Genomic DNA, 26,575 nt, shown 5'->3' with positions numbered 1-26,575 from the left:
AGGAATAGTAAAACTGTGCCCAATAAAATATGTACAATTTCTAAAAACAAGTCCTGATACAGTATTAGCACACTCAAATTAAATTAACACATGAGGTAAAGGAAGAGCGCCCCCGGCTCACGCCTCAGGGGAAAGATGCTTACAGTTTACAGGGAGAGCGTAAATGAGCCCTTAAGTAAGGCGGGAGGGCGGGAAGCGTCCAGAAGCTGGACCGCTACCCTGCCTTCCCAAGATGGCGGCGGTAATTCCGCGACTACCGGCGTCAGCGCCTCAAATCGGCTGCGCCGGTAGAATCAGGCAGAGATTACAAGCGTGGAGGTAAATTCGTTCTCCCCTTCTAGGTCACATTATCAGGAATAGTAAAACTGTGCCCAATAAAATATGTACAATTTCTAAAAACAAGTCCTGATACAGTATTAGCACACTCAAATTAAATTAACACATGAGGTAAAGGAAGAGCGCCCCCGGCTCACGCCTCAGGGGAAAGATGCTTACAGTTTACAGGGATAGCGTAAATGAGCCCTTAAGTAAGGCGGGAGGGCGGGAAGCGTCCAGAAGCTGGACCGCTACCCTGCCTTCCCAAGATGGCGGCGGTAATTCCGCGACTACCGGCGTCAGCGCCTCAAATCGGCTGCGCCGGTAGAATCAGGCAGAGATTACAAGCGTGGAGGTAAATTCGTTCTCCCCTTCTAGGTCACATTATCAGGAATAGTAAAACTGTGCCCAATAAAATATGTACAATTTCTAAAAACAAGTCCTGATACAGTATTAGCACACTCAAATTAAATTAACACATGAGGTAAAGGAAGAGCGCCCCCGGCTCACGCCTCAGGGGAAAGATGCTTACAGTTTACAGGGAGAGCGTAAATGAGCCCTTAAGTAAGGCGGGAGGGCGGGAAGCGTCCAGAAGCTGGACCGCTACCCTGCCTTCCCAAGATGGCGGCAGTAATTCCGCGACTACCGGCGTCAGCGCCTCAAATCGGCTGCGCCGGTAGAATCAGGCAGAGATTACAAGCGTGGAGGTAAATTCGTTCTCCCCTTCTAGGTCACATTATCAGGAATAGTAAAACTGTGCCCAATAAAATATGTACAATTTCTAAAAACAAGTCCTGATACAGTATTAGCACACTCAAATTAAATTAACACATGAGGTAAAGGAAGAGCGCCCCCGGCTCACGCCTCAGGGGAAAGATGCTTACAGTTTGAGTATGAGTAGGAGTTGAGTCCAACCCAGCAAATGTTTTTTAGGTACAACAAACTTTCATGGACATCTACAAGTGAGGGCTTGAAGGAACCGGTTTTAAATTTAGCGATATACTGAGATATTGCCATCTCTCCCTCCAGATATTTTGCTGGAATTAAAATCAAGGATATATACTGGACAAAGAGGGGAGAAACTAATGTAAACAGGATAATGGAATGAAGAATTCTTACAAGGAATACACTTAGGTGAGAAACAATCCATTTGGGGGAATAAAAACCAGCTGAACAGACATAACATAGTCCCTATGACTATTTTATGATCTAGAAAGGATATGAAAGTTTGATTTGAATATGATTTTTTCTTCTGAATACAGAGCAGGTAACAAACTATATGAATCTTGGAAAGAGGGCATTTCCAGAGAAAAACAAGAGGATTCCTTTCAATACTGATCACTTATTATTTTGAGGTGAGCATCATTTAGTTGGTAGATTTGCCAACATCCTGGGGGGGACTCATGACGTTCCAGGGTGGGCATAAGCGGGAATATCCCTTCCTTTTCTCTTCTTTTTTCAGTTGCACATAAAAGGGTTCTCCATGTCGGTAACTAAAATAAAATTTGTGAAAGGATATTTAGCATATGTTAAGATTGCAAGAAAAGTGTATTAGTATGTTAAATAGGTAGGATGGTGTCCATTTGGTTCGCAAAGTAAACATTTAAATGATTGTTTACATGGAATTATGTATTGCTTACTTTATAGATCATGATATTTTTAACAGAATGTTAAGAAATTGGAAAAACATTACAATTTTATTCATGTTAGCTTTTTATTTCTTTTTTTGTTCACAGCCCTGATGATGTCCCAGAAGGGGACGAAATGCGTTGGCTGTTAAACTGACTGTTATTTTGTTCAATTGTTGAATATTGCTTAGAGGCTGTTATTTTGACTGTTATTTTTGTTTTTGTAAAACATTGGGCTGGTCATACTTATGATTCAGTTTGTCATTTCGTCTTGAAAAACATTGTTTTCTTTGTCATATTTATGATTTATTGCATGTGATGGAAGCTGATTGGAACAAAAAACACGCTTTAAAATAAAAAATATAAAAATATAATAAAAATAATACTTGAGAATAGTGCTGGTTCGGTGGGATTGAATATTCAATGCTAACATTTGCCAATTAAGAGGAGGTTAAAAAGGGATACTCTAATACTTCGACAAACTCCCTCCATTGTTTAGTTTTTTTGAGGCGACAGAAAAGGAGAGGTGACAGGGCAGGAGAAGTGACGGGGCAGGAGCGGTGACAGGGCAGGAGCGGTGATTAGGCATGAGCAGGAGTGGTTACCGGGAAGGGGCAGTGAACGGATAAGAGCAGTGAACGGGGCAGGAGAACTGATGGGGCAGGAGAAGTGATGGGGTAAGAGGGGTGATCGGGCAGGAGTGCTGACCAGACAAGAGTAGTGAACAGGCAGGAGCAGTGAATGGGCAGGAGGGGTGATGGGGCAGGAAAAGTGACGGGGCAGGGGCAGGAGCAGTGACGGGGCAAGAGAGGCAACAGGAAGGGAGAGGTGACTGGGCAGGAGAGGTGACGGGGCAGGAGAGGTGACGGGACAGGAGAGGAGACGGGGCAGGAGTGATGACGGGGCAGGAGTGGTGACGAGGCAGGAGTGGATCGGGGCAGGAATGGTGACGGGGCAGAAGCAGTGATTAGGCATGAGCAGGAGCGGTGAACGGACAGGAGCGGTGAACAAAAAAATGATGGATTTAGGGCCAGATCTCTGTACTGGGCTGAATGTATGACATTGTTTTGCATTCTGTCCATCAGTTGTTCTTTTTGCTTTTGTCACCCCGAGTGGGACAGGTATGCCCAGACGCGGGTCCCGTGCTCTCCATGCCACTGGAATCAAGCTATCCTGGCTGATGAGAGCTGAAAGCCCGAAACCAGTCCTGGGATGCTTGTTTCCAGTCCAGGGAGGACCTGGCAGTTTGGACTGCACTGTTCCCATTGGGTGCAGGATCAAGACTGATTTGCATATGGCTGGGTCCAAACTGGAATGGCATAGTGAGCAAAAAAACGATGGATTTAGGCCCAGATCGCTGTACTGGGGTAAATGCATGACATTGTTCTGCATTTTGCCCATCAGTTTTTCTTTTTGCTTTTGTCACCCCGAGTGGGACAGGTATGCCAGACGTGGGTCCCTTGCTCTCCATGCCACTGGAATCAAGCTATCCTCTGATGAGGGCTGAAAGCCCGAAACCGGTCCTAGGATGCTTGTTTCCAGTCCAGTGAGGACCTGGCCTGGCAGTTCGGGCTGAAATGTTCCCATTGGGTGCAGGATCAAGACTGATTTGCATATGGCTGGGTCCAAACTGGAATGACATGGTGAGCAAAAAAACGATGGATTTAGGCCCCGATCTCTGTACTGGGGTGAATGCATGACATTGTTCTGCATTCTGTCCACCAGTTATTCTTTTTGCTATATTATGATTGAGCAGCTAGTTGGCTGACATCAATATGAAGGAGCCTTTGTGGGTTTCGGTGAGTCTATATTCTCCTCAAGGGTCCCTTTCTCTTCTGAGCCCTGCTTAACACGTGTATAGGAGGAGCCCTGAATTCATGTTCTCAATGTTTGAGACAAAAAATACTCAGGGATTTCTGAACAATGAGAGTAAAAGCATTAATGTAACATGTTGTTCCTGCTTATATTTTGCACGATTTACATAAACCTGTATTCCTTATGAGTGTTTGCTTTTTTCTGAATTAAACCTCAAATAAACATGTTTATCCATTGTTTGAATTATATAACTTTATAAGCTGTAACTGGTCAGTGAAATGCTAAACGTACAAAAAATTGGTATGTTTTGCTATTTCTAGCCACACCCCTGACTCCGCCCACTGATCCAATATTCGGTTATTCCTGCCCCCTCATTCTCCACCCACAGTTCCCCTACTTTTTTTTCCCCTCTTCGACCACTGGTCTGCACCAACAGTGAATTGACGTCACTGTTGTGGAAAATGGCTAATCTGAAAGTGCAATAACTGACTAAGAAATTATCAGGGGGTGTCCTACATCATAAAACCCCCTTCCCCTCCTCCCCCAAAGCTGCAGCTCTGCTCTCCTCCCTCCCTCCCTGCACTTGTAGTTCTAGCGGTACGCTACTGGGGGCCAATTGTGCCTCCTGGGCCTAATATTTCAATGCAGTGTTCATTCTAGGCCTAAACCTCTGGCGGCCAGTGCAATTTGAAGTGGGAGTCAGCGGTAAACAGAGGCTTAACATAAGCCCCAGCAGCCCTTGGTGCGAGGTTGGTCCCGGAGCTCCAGGGCCCCCCCTCAGCAAAAGTGGTAGGTGGTGGGCTGTGGAGAGGGGGCCCTCCATGGTCTTGGGGGGGGGGGGGCACATTCCTTTAGCAAAGGATAATAACTTGAGCTGTTTTAAGTAGGGATTGGTACTTTGCTTATTCTAAGCACTGTAAATAATCGTAGTTTTGCCACTCGTTTCCATCGTTAAAATAGTGTCCATGTTTAATTTCCCTCTGCAGGCATGTGTGTTAAGTCGAATTGGCACGAGGCAGCGCCAGCAGTCGTCATGACAAGTGCGTGAGAAAAACTCATCAGTTGTCAAAGAAAAGGGTGTGTAACAATGGCTTCTCCGGGTCGAGACAGGTTTGTGTTTTTTGTCTTGTGCATCAGGAGAGACTATTGGCAAATCTGCTTGTGCATGGCTTTTAAGGGGGCAGCAATCCGATTTGTGTGAGGGAGGGAGGGTGTGAGCAGAAAGTGGGACAGCAATGGCCGGAGGTCATGTATTATTAATACTTCACAGGTTGATGTAGACGGCGGAGTTTGCTTGAATTCCCCAGTCCAGACCGATCAAAAAGCCCCGCAAAAGAAGAGATACGGAAATGTCCGGGGCCGCTGAGCAAAGGAAGGAAGGACCTGGTCTCGGCAGTGTGATGATGGGCGCTAGGCCCTCATTAGGCTGATGGCGAATGAGACGCAGACACAGTGGTAGTGGGTTAGCTAGTGGGCCCTGAGCACCTGAGTCATGTCTTCTCCTGTCAGATTCCTTCTGACAGTGGTGAGTTTTTGGATACCGAGGCAGTAGCCTCATTACTCCATATTCATTTAGAATTTTGTAGTCGCTGTTTAGGTTGTCTTATTGGTGTGTGACGCTTTGTCACAGTTGAGGTTGTATCACATGGTCAGCTCAGTGATGGGCCGCTGGTAGCGGTCAGTAGAGTTTGCAGATTTGTCAGCATGTTTCCTCAGAGATTATTTACAACAAGGGGTGGTGATGGACAGAGTCTCTGAATTAAGCAGAGTACTCTCACCCAGTCAAGAGATCAGGGCTAGATCCAACACCGTTTTTTAGCTCATTGCACCATCCCAGTTTCAGAACCTGGCTGTATGCAAATTAGTCTGTCCCTGGCCCAGTGCATCATGGGAACAGGGCAGACCAGACTACAAAAGCCAATTCTTACACTGGGAAGGAAACAAGCTTCCGGGGACCGGTTTCTGGCATTACAGCCGTCTTCGGTATTGCTCATTGCACCATCAGGATTCAAGCAAGCCGGGCCGAAGACGGCTGTAATGCCAGAAACCGGTCCCCGGAAGCTTGTTTCCTTCCCAGTGTAAGAATTGGCTTTTGTAGTTTGGTTGCCCTGTTCCCATCATGCACTGGGACAGGAACAGACTAATTTGCATACAGCCAGGTTCTGAAACTGGGATGGTGCAATGAGCTAAAAAACGGTGTTGGATCTAGCCCTGATCTCTTGACTGGGTGAGAGTATTCTGCTTAATTCAGAGACTCTGTCCCTCACCACCCCTTGTTGTAAATAATTTTGTCCACCCTAAGCGTGGAAGGGTATACTCAGACATGAGTCCCTTGCTCATTGCACCATCAGGATTCAAGCAAGCCGGGCCGAAGACGGCTGTAATGCCAGAAACCGGTCCCCGGAAGCTTGTTTCCTTCCCAGTGTAAGAATTGGCTTTTGTAGTTTGGTTGCCCTGTTCCCATCATGCACTGGGACAGGAACAGACTAATTTGCATACAGCCAGGTTCTGAAACTGGGATGGTGCAATGAGCTAAAAAACGGTGTTGGATCTAGCCCTGATCTCTTGACTGGGTGAGAGTATTCTGCTTAATTCAGAGACTCTGTCCCTCACCACCCCTTGTTGTAAATAATTTTGTCCACCCTAAGCGTGGAAGGGTATACTCAGACATGAGTCCCTTGCTCATTGCACCATCAGGATTCAAGCAAGCCGGGCCGAAGACGGCTGTAATGCCAGAAACCGGTCCCCGGAAGCTTGTTTCCTTCCCAGTGTAAGAATTGGCTTTTGTAGTTTGGTTGCCCTGTTCCCATCATGCACTGGGACAGGAACAGACTAATTTGCATACAGCCAGGTTCTGAAACTGGGATGGTGCAATGAGCTAAAAAACGGTGTTGGATCTAGCCCTGATCTCTTGACTGGGTGAGAGTATTCTGCTTAATTCAGAGACTCTGTCCCTCACCACCCCTTGTTGTAAATAATTTTGTCCACCCTAAGCGTGGAAGGGTATACTCAGACATGAGTCCCTTGCTCATTGCACCATCAGGATTCAAGCAAGCCGGGCCGAAGACGGCTGTAATGCCAGAAACCGGTCCCCGGAAGCTTGTTTCCTTCCCAGTGTAAGAATTGGCTTTTGTAGTTTGGTTGCCCTGTTCCCATCATGCACTGGGACAGGAACAGACTAATTTGCATACAGCCAGGTTCTGAAACTGGGATGGTGCAATGAGCTAAAAAACGGTGTTGGATCTAGCCCTGATCTCTTGACTGGGTGAGAGTATTCTGCTTAATTCAGAGACTCTGTCCCTCACCACCCCTTGTTGTAAATAATTTTGTCCACCCTAAGCGTGGAAGGGTATACTCAGACATGAGTCCCTTGCTCATTGCACCATCAGGATTCAAGCAAGCCGGGCCGAAGACGGCTGTAATGCCAGAAACCGGTCCCCGGAAGCTTGTTTCCTTCCCAGTGTAAGAATTGGCTTTTGTAGTTTGGTTGCCCTGTTCCCATCATGCACTGGGACAGGAACAGACTAATTTGCATACAGCCAGGTTCTGAAACTGGGATGGTGCAATGAGCTAAAAAACGGTGTTGGATCTAGCCCTGATCTCTTGACTGGGTGAGAGTATTCTGCTTAATTCAGAGACTCTGTCCCTCACCACCCCTTGTTGTAAATAATTTTGTCCACCCTAAGCGTGGAAGGGTATACTCAGACATGAGTCCCTTGCTCATTGCACCATCAGGATTCAAGCAAGCCGGGCCGAAGACGGCTGTAATGCCAGAAACCGGTCCCCGGAAGCTTGTTTCCTTCCCAGTGTAAGAATTGGCTTTTGTAGTTTGGTTGCCCTGTTCCCATCATGCACTGGGACAGGAACAGACTAATTTGCATACAGCCAGGTTCTGAAACTGGGATGGTGCAATGAGCTAAAAAACGGTGTTGGATCTAGCCCTGATCTCTTGACTGGGTGAGAGTATTCTGCTTAATTCAGAGACTCTGTCCCTCACCACCCCTTGTTGTAAATAATTTTGTCCACCCTAAGCGTGGAAGGGTATACCAAGACATGAGTCCCTTGCTCATTGCACCATCAGGATTCAAGCAAGCCGGGCCGAAGACGGCTGTAATGCCAGAAACCGGTCCCCGGAAGCTTGTTTCCTTCCCAGTGTAAGAATTGGCTTTTGTAGTTTGGTTGCCCTGTTCCCATCATGCACTGGGACAGGAACAGACTAATTTGCATACAGCCAGGTTCTGAAACTGGGATGGTGCAATGAGCTAAAAAACGGTGTTGGATCTAGCCCTGATCTCTTGACTGGGTGAGAGTATTCTGCTTAATTCAGAGACTCTGTCCCTCACCACCCCTTGTTGTAAATAATTTTGTCCACCCTAAGCGTGGAAGGGTATACTCAGACATGAGTCCCTTGCTCATTGCACCATCAGGATTCAAGCAAGCCGGGCCGAAGACGGCTGTAATGCCAGAAACCGGTCCCCGGAAGCTTGTTTCCTTCCCAGTGTAAGAATTGGCTTTTGTAGTTTGGTTGCCCTGTTCCCATCATGCACTGGGACAGGAACAGACTAATTTGCATACAGCCAGGTTCTGAAACTGGGATGGTGCAATGAGCTAAAAAACGGTGTTGGATCTAGCCCTGATCTCTTGACTGGGTGAGAGTATTCTGCTTAATTCAGAGACTCTGTCCCTCACCACCCCTTGTTGTAAATAATTTTGTCCACCCTAAGCGTGGAAGGGTATACTCAGACATGAGTCCCTTGCTCATTGCACCATCAGGATTCAAGCAAGCCGGGCCGAAGACGGCTGTAATGCCAGAAACCGGTCCCCGGAAGCTTGTTTCCTTCCCAGTGTAAGAATTGGCTTTTGTAGTTTGGTTGCCCTGTTCCCATCATGCACTGGGACAGGAACAGACTAATTTGCATACAGCCAGGTTCTGAAACTGGGATGGTGCAATGAGCTAAAAAACGGTGTTGGGTCTAGCCCTGATCTCTTGACTGGGTGAGAGTATTCTGCTTAATTCAGAGACTCTGTCCCTCACCACCCCTTGTTGTAAATAATTTTGTCCACCCTAAGCGTGGAAGGGTATACTCAGACATGAGTCCCTTGCTCATTGCACCATCAGGATTCAAGCAAGCCGGGCCGAAGACGGCTGTAATGCCAGAAACCGGTCCCCGGAAGCTTGTTTCCTTCCCAGTGTAAGAATTGGCTTTTGTAGTTTGGTTGCCCTGTTCCCATCATGCACTGGGACAGGAACAGACTAATTTGCATACAGCCAGGTTCTGAAACTGGGATGGTGCAATGAGCTAAAAAACGGTGTTGGATCTAGCCCCGATCTCTTGACTGGGTGAGAGTATTCTGCTTAATTCAGAGACTCTGTCCCTCACCACCCCTTTTTGTAAATAATTTTGTCCACCCTAAGCGTGGAAGGGTATACTCAGACATGAGTCCCTTGCTCATTGCACCATCAGGATTCAAGCAAGCCGGGCCGAAGACGGCTGTAATGCCAGAAACCGGTCCCCGGAAGCTTGTTTCCTTCCCAGTGTAAGAATTGGCTTTTGTAGTTTGGTTGCCCTGTTCCCATCATGCACTGGGACAGGAACAGACTAATTTGCATACAGCCAGGTTCTGAAACTGGGATGGTGCAATGAGCTAAAAAACGGTGTTGGATCTAGCCCTGATCTCTTGACTGGGTGAGAGTATTCTGCTTAATTCAGAGACTCTGTCCCTCACCACCCCTTGTTGTAAATAATTTTGTCCACCCTAAGCGTGGAAGGGTATACTCAGACATGAGTCCCTTGCTCATTGCACCATCAGGATTCAAGCAAGCCGGGCCGAAGACGGCTGTAATGCCAGAAACCGGTCCCCGGAAGCTTGTTTCCTTCCCAGTGTAAGAATTGGCTTTTGTAGTTTGGTTGCCCTGTTCCCATCATGCACTGGGACAGGAACAGACTAATTTGCATACAGCCAGGTTCTGAAACTGGGATGGTGCAATGAGCTAAAAAACGGTGTTGGATCTAGCCCTGATCTCTTGACTGGGTGAGAGTATTCTGCTTAATTCAGAGACTCTGTCCCTCACCACCCCTTGTTGTAAATAATTGTGTTTCCTCAGAGAGTCTCGTCTTTGTCCGTCTAGAACCTTCTGTTAGTGTTGAGGTTTGGGTGCCTGCCGCGGCGATTATGCCATCAGGCAGTGAGCGGGTTTTAGTTGCTTGCCGAGGCGATTATGCCAACAGGGCAGCGGGGAGTTTTGCGTATCTGCCGGCGTTTGCCTTCAGGCAGTGATGAGTTTTTGGATGCTGCGTTGCTGTTTCAGTTTCGCAAGATTAGCGCTTCAATGGGACGCGGGTAGCGGTCAAATGGGTTTGTAGAGATATCTGCAAGTTTCCTGATCAGTGGGTTTTCTTTTTGATCCAGTCCATTGTAGAACGTCCTGTTGAGTGTGAGGAGATGGTCGTTCAACATCTCGATGCCTAGGTCTCTCTGGAGGTCTACTGTTCGTGTGAACATGGGAGCACCTGCTGCAATCCGTAAGGCCTTACTCTGTAGTTTTTGTAGGTCCTTCCGAAGCTGTGGGCGGCAGCCACTCCAAACTGGTGAAGCGTATGTCATAGTTGGTCGAATTATTGCAGTGACTACTCGCACCTTGCTCTGCATGGGCATCGACTTAGTCTTCAGGAGTGGGTATAATGCAGCCAGTTTGGATGCTGCTTTCTGGCAGGTCTTCTCTATGTGGTTTCTCCAGCTGAGTTTAGAGTCCAGAGTCACCCCCAGGTAGGAGCTGCTGTTTTCCCATTTGACCTCGTCCCCATTGAGGAGGATCTGTGGGTGTTTCCTGTTCTGCTTCCTGGTAAATAATGTTGCAGTGGTTTTGCCTGTGTTCAAGGTGATCTGCCAGTCGCTGTACCATTCGGAGAGTCTGCAGAGCGATGTCTCCAGGTTCTTAGCCACTTCTTTGTTGCTGAAGGATTGAGAGATGACTGCAACATCATCTGCGTAAAGGGCAAGATCAGTCTTCTTTAGGTCCGTGGGGATGTCGTTTGTGAATATGTTGAAGAGGAATGGTCCTAGGATTGATCCCTGAGGCACTCCAGCAAGAATTGGGCGTGGCGATGAGCATTCTTCTGGCACTGCCACGTGAAAGGTCCGTTTTGTCAGGTAGCTGGACAGTAGCTTGACCAGGTAGCTGGGAAACTGAAGCTTGATAAGTTTGTAAAGCAGTCCCTCGTGCCATACTCGGTCAAATGCTTTGGCTACATCCAGAAAGACTACTCCGGTAGACTTGTTGATGTTGAATCCATGGCTGATGATGTCCACAACTCTGAGGAGTTGGTGATTGGTTGAGTGATCTTTCCGGAACCCAAACTGTTCTTTAGCAAGGAGGTTGTTGCTTGTCACGAAGTCCACGAGACGGGCGAGGATAACTTTTTCAAAGAGTTTTGATAGGCCAGATAGCAGACTTATGGGGCGGTAGTTTACAGGATCTCGCAGTGGTTTCCCAGCCTTGGGGAATACGACGACTCTTGCTTCTTTCCAGGCGTTTGGGAAGTACTGGTGCTGCATGCATGCGTTAAATATCTCAGCAAGGTGATCCACTGCAGTATCTGGGAGCATCTTGATGGCTTGGTTGGCTATTCTGTCCTTCCCTGGTGCCTTGCCGTTTTTTAGTATTTTTGCCAGGGCCAGTAATTCGCCCATTGAGCATTCCTCAATGTGTGCAGTTTCTGTTTCTGGTGGGTGCTCCCGGTGATGCTTGGCGACCTCTTGCTCGACTTCTTTTGCCAGTTTGCTTGTCTGGTTGGGCCTGAAGGATGCCTCCAGCGTGTCAGCGAAGACCTCAGCCTTATCCCTGTTGCTGCATGCCAGGTGAGTCGTCCCTTGTATCGGTGGATTTGGTTCTTTCTTCCCAGTCAGGCGGCGGGTCATTCTCCAGAGAGAGTTGTCTGAGTCCTTTAGGTTAGCTGTAGCTGCTTCCCATTTTTCGCCTCTGTGCTGGCTTATTTGCATCTTCAGCTGTCTTGTCAGTTTATTATACTTCTTCAGCAGGTCGGGGGTGCGGTTCCTTTGCCACTCTCTGCGGGCTCTGTTCTTGTCATCTATTGACTACTTGATGCCCTTCGGGAGATCGTAGATAGAGCATCGTTGTAGTTTCTGCTCTGGAATGCTGCGCTCAATAGCTGTGTGGATTGAAGCTGTGAAGTGGCGAATCGCCTGGTCAATGTCTTCAGTGCTTCGCAGGGGACCAGGGACCAGTGTCTCCTCCAGGCATCTCTTGTATAGGCACCAGTCCGCCTTCTTGAAGTTGTGCCTGGTGCCCTGCTGCTGGTCTTCAAGTACGTCTCCAACTGTGATCAACACTGGGTTGTGGTCGGAGGTCAGCGCTGTTAGGGTTTCAAGCTCCATAGACTGGGAGAGATTCTTCATGACCACAATGTCCAGAACATCCGGTTTATGCAGTGCAGAGCCTGGATAGTGTGTTGGTTGAGTCGGGCCGGCCACTACAAAGTCCTCCTTCTTTGAGTGGGCAAGTAGGGCGTGTCCTTTGCTGTTTCCCGTCCGAGAGTTCCAGCATTTGTGCTTGGCATTAAGGTCGCCTCCAATTAGTGTTGGGATGCTGGGGTCCAATAAAGCATCCAGGTCCTTTGGGCTTAGCTTGCCTGGGGGTGAGTAGGCGGCGATCAGCCGCAGCGGGCCTGCAGATGTCTGGATCTGTATGCCAGTTGCTTCAATGCTCCTAACTGGTGGTAGAGAGATCTCGTGGTGCTTCACTTTTGTGCTGACGATCACCGCTGTTCCTCCACCCTTGGCTCCAGTGGTGCGATCTGTGCAGTTTACCCTGTGGTTTGCTATGTTGAGCTTCTGGCTTCCTTGGAGGTGGGTCTCGGAAATAAGCGCTATACCCATGTCCATGGTTTCCATCAGGTGCAGGAGTTCTGCAGTTTTCTTCTGAATGCCATTAGCATTCCACATCACGAAGAGGGAGTTTCTTTTAGATTTTGCTGCCATTGCTGGTGTTTTCTTCGCCCTGGAAAAGTCCGGCGATAAGGTTTGCCACCATTGTCACCACCGGGTGGATGTTCATGTCTGCAACTGTTTTTGCAATCTTCGCGATGAGTTCCTGCCAGTTGATGGCTGAGCCTATTTCACAGGATGGTGCTGGGGCGGTCGTTGGTGCTGGGGCGGTAGTTGGTGCTGGGGCGGTTGTTGGTGCTGGGGCGGTTGTTGGTGCTGGGCTGTCCTATTTGGGTTTAGCTGTTTCTGCGTAAGATCTTCCATCCATGCGCGCCCTGCTATGGCTGTTGGTTGGATTGCCGTTTGGGATCCTGTGTGCCAATGAGGGTTTGTAAGTCTTCCTTTGCCCCTGGTCCGTCGTTGTTGAGTGTAGGGAAGTCTTTTGTGGTTGGAGGGGTTGGCGTTGGCATTCCTTCTTTGCCTTCTGGAGGTAGGAACAGCCGCGGTAGCTTGCTGGATGTGGTCCTGCGCAGTTGGCACATTTTGCTGGTTCGGTTTCCCGGTTCCTTGTGCATTGGTTAGAGGTGTGCTCGCCTCCACAGCGTACGCACTTTGGCTTCTGTTGGCAGAAGGCAGAGGTATGCCCCAAGCGCTGGCAGTCGTAGCACATGACTGGTCCTCGTTTCCCTCTAGGTGCTTCAGTGGTGACGATGCAGCTGCAGAGACGTGTGACTCCTGAGAGGTCAGCTAGCTTCCGATCAAGGCTTGCTGACAGGGTTACGACAAAGAGGGGAAATTTCTTGCTCCTGTCTGCTGGAGAGGCAATCTGTGCGATATTTTTGACCGGAAGCCCGCGTTCAGCTAAGTCCCCAGTGATGTGCTCAAGTGAGGCATTTGCTGGGAGCCCCCGTATTACAAAGCGCTGGGCTTTTGCAGTGGTCAATGGAAAGGTGTAATACTCCGTTTTCTGGTCGGTAAGTATACTGGTCACGCTCCTGTAGTCGTCTGGGGTGGTGAGCATAATCTTGGCGTGGTCTTGCCTGGGCTTGACCGTGTTGGGGGAGGTGCAGTGTTCATCCAGCATCTCCACGAGGTCCTTGTGAGTGGCTAGGTTCTTCAGGATGATGGGGGGGATCCTTAGTCGCTTGGTGGGACCTGAGGAGGTCTCGGGTTCAGGAGCGGTGTGGTCTTGAGGGTGGGCGTCACCGTCCTGGGTACCTTGGAGAGCCAGATAGCGGTTTGAGGTTGGTATTGTGCTGCTTGCGGGGGGAGGGCGGGCAAGCTTTGTTGCTTTCTCCGGTGAGTCTGGGCACGATCCGCGCCCCCTCTTCATTTTAATCTGCCATTCCATGTCGCCTTCGGCGGTGGTGCTGGGTTGAGCCATGGCATCTGCCTCCGTGGTCATTTAATGCAGCTGGATGGGGTGGGGGGGGGGGGGGGTTAAGGGGTTTGGGCTCTTCTCCTTCCCCTCTTTGGCGCGCAGCCTGGCCCCGGTCAAGCCAGGGAGACGCAGGCCCAGCACCTTAGAGGGCAGAGCGGGCCGGGCCGGGCCGAGTGTCGGTGTGCAAGATAAATCAAGATAAATCAAGCAAATCAATCAGGCAGCGGAAAAGATTCAACAAGCAGAGCGCAGGTGAGCAATCGGAATCTGAAAAGTAAAATCAAACAGGCAGCGGAAGTGATTCAACAAGAGTTTTAAAATCTGACCTCTCTCCCACTCTAGTTTTCGCCTTATCGAAATTTTTGACTTCAATGTGGTACATCCGAACCCGAGCGATGAAAAGACTGGTGTAGAAGGGAAAAACAATAAGGAAAGAAGGACTAGTTCAATGAAATATATTTGATTGTTTCACGATTCGTTTAAACCATTTTAAATATTGGATCACTTCATGTTTAATAAGCTTTTAAGTTGTATATATGCTATGTGTCTTTTATGATCTGTGATCGAAATAAAGATTTTTGAAATGAAATGATTCAACAAGCAGAGCGCAGGTGAGCAATTGGAATCTGAAAAGTAAAATCAATCAGGCAGTGGAAATGGTTCAATGAGCAGAGCGCCGCAATTACAAGGTGCAACTGCGCTCAGCCCCTTTTATTGGCCAGGGTCATCTGACCAATGAAGCCTGGTGGTGGGTGGGTGTTTAGTGTGGATACATCAGAATGAGACACTAGACCGTGTCTACGATAGTACAGGCAGTGCGTCACTGCTGCAGACTGCAGTCGAGCCCCTGGACACTGAAGTCCAATGACTGGGACGGGAACAACGGCAGCAGCTTCTTTGGATAGGTGGGTCTCGCTTTTACAAGAGTTTGAGCTATTGGCACTGTAAATGATGCCTTCTATTTTATGTGTTAATTAGCAAAACATAAATAAAAGGCATATCCATTTACAGTGCTAAAAGCTTAAACTCTCGCAAACGTGAGGCCTATTGCATGCAAATGCTTGTTAATTTTTTTCCCTATAATCAGAGTCTTTTGTAAATTCAGCACCAGTTGGTTGTTATTGGTGTGTTTGAAGAGTGTTGAGCAAACGTTGGAGACCTATTTGGGTCGGCGTATAAGAAGTGTGTAGTGGCTTAGTAAAACACTGTGATCATGACACAGCAAACGAGACTAACTGCTCCCCGGGCAGAGCAAAGGAGCTTGAGCAGCTTCAGGATGATGGCTGGAGTGGGAGACTCATAAATCTCCTGGGGCACAAGGAGGAGCACTTTTACTGCTAAGAGAGCCTGCTATGGAGCTCGAATTAGACCTGGCTGACAACAGCAGCCATCTTGGGAGCGACGCTCCTCAGAGGAATGCAGGAGAGGTCCTTGATGCAAATCTGTAGGAAATTGGGTTACTGGATGAAGTGGGTGGGGTGAAACCCTACTCAGGCAGCAACCACAATTACTGTCAGGGGGAAGTCACAAGCAAGCCACAAATTAACCTGGGCTTGCCTCTCTGGTAGCATAGCATTAAGCAGTTAGGCTTAATTTAGAGGCAATGTGTAAAGTATTTATGCAGCACTTCAAAGAGTAATAACGTGAAAACACAAGGAAAATCCCACTCCAATTTAGAATAGAGTACAATGTAATACATTATTTGAGACCTAAATAACAAAAATCAAATCAATAGAATCGGAGATATGTAATTTCAAATTTTTAAGATATGTATAGTGCCTACAAGTGCAAAGCGCCACTCGCATTTTTCTGGTTGTGTGAGAACAGGTATAAGTCACAAGTTCAGGCCACTTGCGATGGAGCGCAGGCCAGATAGTCCTGCTGAAAGAGTTACCTTCTACAGCCCAGCCTGAAGAGTCCCGTTAGCTGTGTAGGGTCCCGCGTGTAGCACTGATGGCGTTGCTGATGGTCGTTGCTATAGCACGAAGAACAGGCCGGGCGTCAAGGATGGCTGTCGCTGAGGCATGAAGATATTGTTGGGCATCGAGGATGGTTGTTGCTGGAGATTTGCGTTGGCGGACACTGCAGGCTGTTGACCCTGTAGTGCGAAGTGCAGATTTCACGTTGCCAGTATTGCTGGCCGGTGCGGAAGTGCAAGGAGTCACTACACAAATGAGCTATAGGTTCTCATAAGTGCGGGTCCCGCAATATATGTGGACTAGATACTAATGGTGTTTTACATTTTCCTTATAACAATACACAGAAATTTGTCATACGTACACATATTGACTGTACCACCACATATGTTGTATGTTTTGATCTGCAAATGTGATAAAATTCTATGTGGGGAGCACAATCAGGTTATCGGTTTTACAGGTAAGTACTGGACTTACGAGTGGGAGTTTTGAGGTTTAGGACCAAGCTCCCCCAAACTCTGGGTAGGCACTCAATTTGCACCACCACCGGCACTAGCGAGGCCGGGTCTAGAGTGCAGGGGCCAATGTCGGTGAGGTCACCCAAGGATGTGGGATGTCTTTTGGCTTCAGATTCTTCAGACCGCTTTAGTCGCTGTCTGGGTCTTTTTACCGCCTTCGGTTGTGGTTAGGGGGCACCCTTCCGGTTGAAGCTGCAAGCGTTGTCTTAAAGCTAGCGGGAGGTCAGGGGTCACCAGGACCTATTTCAAAATCGCCAGAGAGACCTCCTCGGGGCACTGGGCCACTCAAACTCAGGCTGTGGTGGCCGGGGGCAGAATGGTACAGAACCACAGAGCTGCCTGGATCCGGGTTCTGGTCTTGGAGTCTTGAGTGGGCAAATCCGGTGCCCACAGAACACAGAGTTCCTAAGCTGAATGCAGGGCAGGTCCTCTGGGCGGCTGCTGGACATGCCAGTTTCTTTGCTGTAAGAGCAAACAAAACAAGGGATGTGTGGGAAAAGATCCAAATAAATCCTGTAGAGAGAACAATGAATTACTGCTGACATGTGGGTGCTCACTCCCCGGACCGCTCACTTAGTTAATTGATCATTCATGATTCTGTCTCACGTTGAATTTCAAATGTGTTTATATATTTTGTTCTTATACATAAAAAAACATCCAACGAATACAAGTAACAGTGATGCAATAATCATCAATATTTCAAGGTTCCTTCCTAACCATACAGTCTAATAACAGTTGCGAAAAATACAATTCATACGCAATCCGTGTGGGAGATAGTCCCGGAAACACTTAAAAGGGTAACTTTCAACCTCCACACAGTCCAAAAATGTGTGTCCCCAGAGGTCTTTTATATAGCTTGTAATCAGCGGGACTCCTCCAATTCATGACATTTCTTTGCTGTAGCTAGGTCGGAGTTGGGGCAGGCCGGTAGGGCTGGGGCCAAAGCAGTAGGTGTCCAGTTCTTCCTGGGTCAGCACAGCTCTCCGGTCCTTCTTCTTTACTCTTCTAATCTGAGGAGGCAAGGTTCGGGGTTGCACCTAAATACTAAATTTTGGGCCGTTACGGGGTGTGTAGGACGGGACCAATGGGGCCCTTCTTTGGGGTGAGTACACCCCCTATTATGCCACCCTCCCGTTGGAGGAAGGCATTAGTCTCTTCCCAATTGGTTGGGTCCCCTCATCTCTAAGATGGAGAGGACTGAGGTGTGCGCTTCACCTCGCCTCCCCCACTTCTCCTGCCCGAGTGATGGTGAGAACCGGAGAGAGCCAGTTGCTGGAGCAGCAAAAGGCAGGGACAATTTACAAAGGCAGAAGAACTTTGAAGTTTCCCCTGTCGTGGACCCAACCCATCCTGAGGAAGGAGGTGAGACACTATTGTCCAGGATGGGCTTTGTTCCTGGACCCAGAGAGCGGAGAATCTCTACCAACGGGTCCAGAAACCTGTCTGGTGGTGGCAAATGGCGGCAGTCGCGGATCCTCTGCTCCCTGCAGAGAAGTGTTGCTCCACTGAACAAAAGGAACAATAAAATTATAGTAACTATTGTTAATATCATTTTAGTTTTTCCATTTCATTCGTGGATCTCGGGTGGGCAGGTTGGCCAGAGCAGGAGGAGGAGTGGTTTAAACTCCCTATGTGCACAGGACTGCTTGGTCAACCCCTTTGGGCCGGCCAAACAGTCAAGCGCACTCTGCATCTTCCCCACCAGGCTGCATTGCACAGCCTGGTGAGGAACATGCAAAGCCTTCCATTCCCAGTCTGAGCGCCGAACCACTGCACTCAGACCAATCACAATGCTGCATTACAGCGTTGTGATTGGCTCAGGGGAGCTTGGGAGCCCGGGTGCTTCCTGCTGCTGGCCAGGACTGCAGGAAGAGAAGGAAGATGACAGCGGCGAGGCAGTGGCCGGCTGTTACAGGCAAGTGTTTTAATTTTTTTTCATCGCTCCTCCCGCCTCACCACCCAGGTCCAGTAGCAGCCGCTACTGAAAGGTGGGTAGCCATTCAGGAACCACACCAGGGCTGGGTGTGTTTCAGGGGGCATCTCTAAGATGCTCTCTGTGTGCATTTTACATTAAATCCTACACTGGCTTTAATTTGCTTAGAAGTTTGATGAAATGAAGGAAATGAAATGAAATTAGGATTTGTAACATGCGCTAATTCCCAGAGGTGACTAAGCGCGGCGGCTCAAGCCTGATGTGTGACTCTGCACGGAGCAGACAAGAAAAAGGTCAGCTACTTCTTACATAGCAGGGTTTTTTGGGGATTTGCGGAATTCCAGGAGGTTGTTTTCTATTTTCAGTCCTACTGGGAGTCAGTTCCACAACTTCACTGTCCCTCCCACGAAAAAAACCCTCCCACCCAAGTTGCCACTTTGACTTTAGGGACTACAAGTTTAGTGAAAGTTGCAGAGCGTAACTCCCTCCTAGGGAGAAACCACTGAAATGTGTTTGTCAAACTTCCCAGGTTTTAGTGAAGTCATTATGGAGCTGTGGAGTTTGTAATGTTTAGGGCCTAACCGAGGGGTGACTTATATGTCTTAAAAAGGGAGATTTGAACCCCGCAAAAGGTTTACTTTGCCTGCCCGAAATGGCAGTTTAAAAAGGTGCACACATTCCACAAAGGCAGGCCTGAGACATGTTTTACCTGTGCCACTGGATTCAAGCTAGCCTGGCTGATGAGGGGTGATACCCCGAAACCAGTCCCAGGATGCATGTTGCTGGTCCAGGGAGGACCTGCCTGGCAGTTCAGGCTGAGCTGTTCCCATGAGGAGTAGAATCAAGACTTTTTTGCTTATGGCTACATCCAACCTGGGGTTGCGTGGTGAGCAAAAAAATTATGGATTAAACCTAGATCTTTGACTGGGGGTGAATGTTTGATTGGTTCAGTATTCCGTCCATCGGTTCTTTTAGCTAGAATTCCATCTAGGCCAGTTAAGTTGTGCATGGGCATTTGGGAACCTCAAACCATGTACTCCTCCAAGACACAGGAGTACTGCAGTATCCCACGTTGATTACACTCACAAAAGCTGGCCTTTACAATCCCTCACAAGTAAATCTGAAAACCAAACTCACAGAGCTAGAAGACAGAAACAGAAGAAACAACTTGCGCTTTTCACGAGTCCCCAAGAAATTAGAGAAAGATGGCATGATTGCCTTCCTGAAACGCTTCTTTACCCAAATAACAGGTATTATGTTTCAACAACCTCTGCAAATCCAGAAAGCATACAGGATCCAATCAAAAGCTGCTGGCAAGACCAAGAGTCCACAGCAAATCATAGCTTGTTTACTATGACACCAGCAGTTGAAAAGAGTACTTCGAATGACGAAACGCAAAGGTGCATTTTTGAAGGGTTACTTAAAAATCGTTGTCTTCCATTACATTTCTAATGACACTATGCAGAAAAGGATATGTTTCCTGGCCCTGTAACCAAAGCTCAGAAAGATGGAGATCTGATAGGGAGAGGGTACCTCAAACCCCCTTAAGGTCATGCGATCTGAGCTGGGCGAAGCCAGGGCCCACCCGGGACCATGGGGGCCCTGCTCTGCACCTGCCTCCCAGCCCTGCCTGATGGACCTCTCCTCCGAGCCTGCCTTCCCAGAGAGTAGGCAGGGTTATGAAGTGTCATAAGACATAAACCCAAGGTACTGGGTTCTAGGACCTAGTTCGTGTTTGTTGGCTACTGGCCACTATGGTCAGACATTTGCCAGAGAAGAAAAGAAAAATGTATTTCCTGAGTCCCATCACTCACCAGGGTTTCCCCACGGTAACATGATTCATCAATGGGGCCATCCCAGCTCTCTACGAACTGGGGCATGCTACGACTTGCGAAGTTACGTAGGAGCTCTTATTGAAGGACTATGTGTTGTGCAATGTGAGGTGGAGTGGGTGTTGGTGATTAAAAATACCGTTCTAGTGGGCCTCAAATAATTTATATTCCTGCTCCTAGGTGGGTATGGTTAAAAATAGGGTAGACACTGTGTACCAAACTATAATGGGAAAGGAATCAGTGTGCGGTCGACATGTTTCGAGCTTCCCCTAGCTCTTCCTCAGGACCACACAGGGACCAGCCCTGTGTATGCCACTCCTAATTTATCCTAATAGGAAAACAAACATAAACAAACAATAATGTACGCTGCTACTAATAAAAGCATGCGTTTAAATACATACGATTCCTAATTCTCGTAGTATATCTGTAAAAATAAATGGAAAGAAATTAGAAATAAACCCCGCTCCTTTGAGCGGGGGTACACATTATTACTCCAAATTTGCATATCAATATGGGTGGATTGCTCCATATTGGTGCGTGCAGACTCTCAGCAATCCAGTGAGTGAGTCTAGAAAAATTAGTGATGGTGAAGGGTGTGAATTCACACATATAAACAACACAGGGCTTAATATGACAATTTAAAACACACACGTTCTTTTAGACAAATGACAACATAATTGCGTGATAATAGCGAGAACCATTACTTGTCACTGTGCCTAATAGCACTTCATGGTCACAGCGGGTGGCGGTGCCTCCTATAAACAATCCTAAAATGGGGAATGAAATGGGGAGAGAGAAAGAAAAAGAACTGCTGTGATTGTTTGCCGTTTTCTTGTAATAATAATAATAATAATAATAATGAGTTTTATAGAGCGCGAACAGCTACCTCACAAGGAGGTGTCCCGGCGCTGTGAGAACATAATGACCAAAAGTCGTGTGGCAGATCTTAGCGTTGTGAAGTGAATAGCCAGGTTTTTAGCAATCGTTTAAAGCAAATCGTGTAAACGAAGGAATCGCTAAAGAACCTTTAAAATGGCTGTGAGGGTGTTGCCTTTAACCTCGTTGGTTGTGCAACCTGTTCAGGAGAGAACGAACTTACTTGATACTCGGAGACGCCGCGCTCAAAACACCTATACAGCTTCCCTGCCGGACCGCATCTTAGCGTGTCTCGAGGCAAGGGAGCTTTAAAAAGGACTTCCGTGTTACGCGTTGCCGCGTGTGGCGGCAAGACTAGACCGACACCTGATTGGTAATGGCCGCAACCGTTTGGCAAGTTTGGCGGCCATTTTAGGTAGGTCCTGCTGCTAAACATAGTCACGGTTGTCGCTGGCTGGCGATTGTTTGGCAACGTCAAATATTGCCACCCAAGTATGTAGTAATTTGTAGTAATTACTGGTCAAATTTAATAAAATTCGCTAGGAGATGTTATCAAAGTTGATACATTCCATGACAGTGGTGAGAGAGAAAGGTGCTGGTAAGAGGAGTCTTTTTAGCACTGGTCTTATAAGGTTAGACTAGACCGTCAAATGATTATTAATGGCTGCCACCGTATGACAAGTTTGGCGGCCATCTTAGGTAGGTAGCGCTGCAGACCATAATCGCTACTGCCTGACGATTATCAAGCAACATTTAATATTGCCACCGAAATATTTTGTAATTACTGGCCCACCTTGAATTAATTGACTTGGAGATGTTGTCATTGACAATAAATTCCAAAGTCAGTGGTGAAAGAGTATGTCAGGATCGGGCTAGTATAGGAATCTTTCTGCTTTTATCCAGGTTAACCATTTCATGTTGGTCATGATAGTTAAAGTAGGAACAATATGTCAGATATGTGAGGTGGTTGTCTTTCATACCCTGTATTTGGTTGTGGAAAACAAATTCCAAAGGTGTAGAGAGCTTACAGGTGTTACATTATGCCCTAAGTGTGGTTTAAAGAGGACAGGGTCGTTCCCTGATTTTGGTTCTGGAATTAGGTGAAAATGCCCCAAGGTATATCGTCATTGAGTCCTTGTGTGTCCGTATGGAGTTTAAACACCCAACGTTGTTCGCGCTCATGTAGTATTTTCTCAAGGTTCTCTTTTTGTTTACTGTGTTCCAACACTACCCATTTGAGATCATTTGGTGTGTGTTGCTTGTCAATGAAGAGATTTGTGATTCTCGTGGTTTCCCGTTTGCATCTAATGTTGCTTCTGTGCTCCACTATTCGTGTGCTCACCTTTCTTGTCGTCATTCCTACGTAGTGTAGGTTGCATGTGCAGGTAATCAAATAGATCACTCCTGTGGTATTGCAGTTGGTAAACTGACATAATTACCATGTTGTGTTGTTATTCAGGGTTACCTTTTTGGTAGCTGTGGTTAAGTGGCATACACTGCAATTACTGCAGGGATAATGTCCTGCAGGTAAAGGGTGTAGTCTCATGGTGTTACTATCTAGTGTACCTGTGGGTCTTGGCCTAGTGTGTACCAGTTGATTTTTCAGGTTCATTCCACGTCTATGGCTGAACATAGGTGTGGGTATATCAAGTCCGCCACTGTTCATAGTTTTCCAGTGTTTTTTCACTATCTTGGTGACCTGGTCAGATGCTGTATTGAAGGTGGTGATGCATATGGGTCTCTTGTGTGTCATTGGTTATTTTAGATTCCAGGAGGGCTTCCCTGTTATTGTTGCTTGCTCTCTTTTTTGCTTTAGCAACGAGGTGTTTGGGGTAGGTGCGGGTTATGAGTTTGTCGCTCAGATCCTTAGCTTGCATTATGTAGTCCTGTTTGCCAGTGCAATTTCTTCTAAGTCTAAGGAATTGTCCAAATGGAAGGTTTTGTTTGAGGTGTCTGGGGTTGGAAACTGTCATATGACAAAAGGCAGTTCCTAGCCGTGGTTTTAAAATGTGTTGTGGTTGCTAGTATACCTTGTCTAGCCCAGTCTAGCCAGTTGAGGTCCAAGAAAACTAAATGTGACCTGCTCATTGTGTGTATGAATTTCAAAAAACTGTCTTGTGTGTTGAGCCATAAGAAGAAGCTATTTGCTTCATCTTCAGTGCCTTGCCATATTAACAGAACATCGTCTATATACCTCTTCCACATTTTTATATGTTTTAAGTGGGGGTTATTGGTATTCAAGATCTTATGTTTCTCTAGATGGTACACATAAAGACCTGCCACACTCGGCGCTAATGTGCTGCCCATGCTCGTTCAATGCTGTTGGCGGAACAGGGTCTCCTCGAAACGAAAAAAGTTCTCTGTTAGTGCTAATCTACTACACTCAAGTACCACATGTCTAGGTGTGTGATAAGGCCAGTCAGCTTCAAAAAGAACCTCCTCCAGGATACCCAAGGTTTCTTTATGGGGGAGGCTGGTATACAGACTCTCCACATCTAAACTGATCAGTATGTTTGATATGGGGTCAAAATCTATGTCTTTTAAGAGGCATGAGACTGCTTTTGTGTCTTGCAGGTAGGTGTCTGTTTCTTCAACGATTGGTTTTAAAAAGGCATCAGCGAATTTTGATGACGGTTCTAGAATTGAGCCTATGCCAGACACAATGGGTCTCCCTGGTGGTTTGTCTAGATTCTTGTGGATTTTTGGGATCGTGTAGAAGTAAGGGATGATTGGTTTGCTGTTGAACAGGAATTCCGCTTCTTTTTTACTCAACCTGTCATTGGTTGTTGATTCCTCAATGAGGAATGCAATGTTGATGCGGAGTCGTTCTGTTGGGTCTTCTGTGATGCGGATATAGTTCCTTTCATCTGCTAAGAAACGAAGACATTCGTTTTGTGGTATTGAAAAATATGGATCCGTAATAGTCCCGGACTCGAGAATAAAAACTTCGTCGAAATAGGACGAATTTGGTATCAAAAGACCGGAAATGACGAATATATCAAGCACATGTATTTTCAGTATATTCAAGTGACAATTGCACCTCGAAATCGTCATTTACCTTCTGAACCCTTAGTTGCATGTTGCCCTCTACATAGGCCTTAATCCAGTCGAATTTGATTCCACAAGGACACGTACTCCTTAATCGACTTCTTCCTGACCCCAGTACAAGTTAGAACCATTGCCCCAGGCCGAGCTCGTTAGGTCAGTTCCCTCCCAGTGACCAAGCAAGATAGTATCTAGGCCCAACCGGCCATAAAACCATTTCAGCACGCACACCTGCCATATCTCGCTCACATCTTTCTCCACTCCTTTTCCTCACTTACTTTATGGTGGGGAGGTGACCATTTTTATTAGGGGTCCAGCGATATCTGATAAAATGTTGGGCCTTGCCGGATGATTTGTTATGGGCATCACGACGTGAAATATGTACATGTCATCATGACTCTGTTTTCTCTTTGTAATCAGTAACCATAAATGAAATACCGCGCACCCAAGGAATGTTTCGCCAAAGGGTGAATATTAGGTATAAGAAGAGAAGCCTGACTTCATGAAAGTGTGCAGTCTCCTGAATATACTTGTATCGTACTTCTAGGACCCTGTCACCTTGGTTGCAGCCAATAAACTAATCTTTGACTTCACCTAGAAGACTCTGAAGTTTCTGTGGGTCTGACTCAGGAGAACCCGAGGTCTTTGGTGTGTTGATCCCCTGGCACCGCTGGGTTACCGGTTCGGTACCGGTTCCTAAAAACCCAGTACCTCATTTGGCGCCCAGCGTTGGAGCGATTCCAGTGGTACCAATCAGCCTGAAGATCGTGAGGAGCTTCGTGTGAAAATTCCGGAGGAGGGCCCACCACCTCATCGACCCCTGCATGTCGACGTGGTCCGAAGGTCTTTACTACGAGGTTCCCCGCTTCCCGACGGCTACAAGGACTGCTGCCCTGGCTATCGCCCTGATGTTGGACCCTTGACATTTTCGGTAGAGCGAAACGCTGAGACGAGTCTTCTGGTGAAGCCATCGATAATTTTCAGTTAAGTATAAGTGGAGCGTCTCCTAGTCCTTAGTTGGACTTACTTTGTGATATCTTAGAGATACATAAAGGTTTTTATTGGTTCTTGCAAGTACCATAACCGAAGGACTCGTGTTTTCACGAGCAATATCGTAATCGATAACTCCTTTGAAGTTTTGGAACTAGACTAGAGAGAAAGGATGCCTAGTCTTAGACTCTGGAATTTGTTTTGTCTTGGTAATAATAATAGGGACTCCCGATTGGAGGACTCATGTCCGGTTCCTCCAGTTGGAACTCCGACTTACGAGCTATACGTTAAACATGGGGTAGGCCCCATCGTTTACAACGAGGTATGGATTAAATACACTAGGAAAGACGGTGTTTTAAAATGGCCCCAATATGGTAGCTTTGATTCTGAAATCTTAGACAACCTTGAAGTTAAACTCTTCAAAAAGAAAGCCCGGCCGGCGATGTTTGACTCTTTCCGCATATGGCGCAAAGAAGCCAAGCAAAAAGAAATTAAATTAGCTAAGGAAAATAAGAGAGAAGAAGGACTTTCAGTAATGCAAGCTGCCGTGCAGTTTAAAGATAATGAGGAAGAGCAGATAAATGAACAATTACACAGGCAACGTAAAATGGCAATAGATAAGTGCTATCCAGTTTTGCCGTCTCTTCAGCAAGGGACAGCAAAAGAGCGTGAAAAAGACCAATTAATGTCGCAATTGTTAACTTCGCCACCGCCCTATGCGCAGAATGCTACAGCACCCCCGCAATCTTTAGTTGCACAATCTGCGCCTCTGGCTTTTCCACAGCACCCACCAGCTGTTCTTCAGCTGGCTCCTACTTCTTCGGTGCAGCCTCCTCCAGGCCCACCGACCACTTCTATTGCTCCTGTGTTTTCTACGATCTTGCCTACTGTACTTTCTACAAATGCCCCTTCTATGATTTTGCCTAGTACCACATCTATTATTCCTCATACCTCTTCTGCCATCTCTGCATCCGCTTTACCTCACCCCGTTCTTTCATCTGTTTGTTCTTCCGTTTCACCTTCCCTTCGGCAGAAAATGGCCAGTACTGTTACTAATCTTCTTTTACCACTTTTCGGGTCGCCTGCTACGACCCCTAACATAGGAAGAAGACAGTTGCGAAGTCAACTGCCCGATTATCAAGAGAGAGATTCCCTGAATAATTTAGCTCGGAAATGGGTCATGGACACTGCAAAATATGATTTACAGTCTGTCATGGAAGTTTTCCATCAATGGGAAACAGCGACACAGAGATATGTGTTCGAACAGATGTGTGTTTTTCTTTGCGAAGATTTAGAAGACAATGATCAGGAGTGCCTCCCACAAGAGATGTGTCGTATAAGGTTTAAGTTTAGTCTGGGTATGATTGTAGGTCCCGATGT

This window comes from Lissotriton helveticus, chromosome 7 (assembly GCF_964261635.1).
Source record: "Lissotriton helveticus chromosome 7, aLisHel1.1, whole genome shotgun sequence".
NCBI lineage: Eukaryota > Metazoa > Chordata > Amphibia > Caudata > Salamandridae > Lissotriton > Lissotriton helveticus.
The sequence above is the reverse complement of the archived record's forward strand: the minus strand, read 5'-3'. Positions refer to the sequence as shown.